This window comes from Polistes canadensis, unplaced genomic scaffold (genome assembly GCF_001313835.1).
Source record: "Polistes canadensis isolate GaletaPanama2010 unplaced genomic scaffold, ASM131383v1 scaffold_109, whole genome shotgun sequence".
NCBI lineage: Eukaryota > Metazoa > Arthropoda > Insecta > Hymenoptera > Vespidae > Polistes > Polistes canadensis.
In genome coordinates, this window is record NW_014569656.1 from 173,679 (window position 1) to 175,523 (window position 1,845).

The window sequence follows — 1,845 nt, forward strand, 5'->3', positions numbered from 1 at the left end:
CTCTCTTTCACACTCATTTTCTCTCTCTTTCTCTCTCTCTCTCTCTCTCTCTCTCTCTCTCTCCCTCTCTCTCTCTCTCTCTCTTTGTCTTTGATAGTTCAAAATTTAAAAAAATACATATATATTCTCAACCGGACACGATCGTCGCATGACGTCGGTCTAACTATTTTTTTTTTTTTACTTTTCTTTATCTTCTTTTTTTTTTAATCTTTTAATTATTTTTTTCCTCCCCTCTTTTGCTTCTTCATCTTAAATTCATCATTAAACAATGTACTTCGCCATTCTCACTTACTTTCTCTCTCTCTCTCTCTCTCTCTCTCTCTCTCTCTCTCTTCCTTTCTTTCTTTCTNNNCTTTCTTTCTTTCTTTCTTTCTCTCTCTCTCTCTTTCTCTCTCTCTCTCTCTCTCTCTCTCTCTCTCTCTTACACTCTCTCACACTTTCAATCTATTCTTGTGTGTGTATGTGCTTCTTCCTCCTCCTCCTCCTCCTCCTCCCCTCCCGATCATGTTTTTTAACTCCCAATCTTTAAACTTCCTTAATAAAACCTACGTAATATTCTATGTATAATAGTTAAATAGTAAATTTTTAAATATGTATTGTATATACGTATGTATATGTATAAATTACATGTTCTTGTATTTATGTTTAGTTATTAGATATGAGTTATGTGTTTAATGCGGAGTATAATGAGACGACGTTAATAATAATGTTTTTCTCGCGATAATAGCGATATTTAAACATATTATAATAAGATTAATAATTTAATGATAATAATAATAGTAATAAATGACAATAATAAATGTTATGACAATTTTGCAGTTTACGATATCAGATGTCAATAATAAAATGTCAATAAATTAATAAAGATCATAATATTGGTAATAATAATATTAATAATAATAATAATAATAATAATAATAATAAAATAGTCAATAATAATAATACTCAATAATCACTTTTTGCGATGATCTTAAGAATGTTCAAAGGGATAATATAATTATGCAATGTTTAAGAGAGGACAATGTTTAGAATAATAAATGTATAATATATATTACATTTGGCAATATAGCGTTTGGGTGTGGCAATGGGGGGATAATATTGTAATATTATCCGTAATGCCGATAATAATTGTTAATAATTAGTGAGAAGATGACATCACGACGATATACACGAAATAGTCAAACTTTATTACTCCCTAGCAATAATATATTATCTTTTGCGTATGTATTTTTCTGTGTTGCTGCGTGTTTCCTATATATATGTATGTATGTATCTGTGGGTGTGTGTGTTTTGTGATACATATACGTGTATGTATAAACGTATGTCCACTACTTGTGTTAAAAATGTGTGTTTAACCGTGTAACACGACGTTTTCAAAAACGTCCATTCTCTTTGGTTATGTGCTTTTATTTATATCCTTTTATCTCACGTCTTGGAAATTGTCCGATAGTAATAAGTAAAACGATTATTTTATTTCAACCATATTGAAATATCATCAGGAGATATAAATCTCGCTTCCCATTCTTTCTTTCTTACTTACTTACTTTCCCTTTTTTTTATTCGACTTGATTTTCTTCGACACTCCGTCTACCTCACGTTTATTATATTCATCGCTTCTCTCGTTTAAGCGAAAATCGCAAAGTATCAAGCTTTCGAGGCCATGACTAGACATTCAATCGTACAAGTATTACGACTTACAATAGTAATAACAACATGGCGGGCGGCACCAGAAAATTGCCGACGAAAAAACACTCGAGCTTATAATGATATATATATAATAATAATAATAATAATAATAATAATATTAATAATAATAATATAATAATAATAATATATATATATATA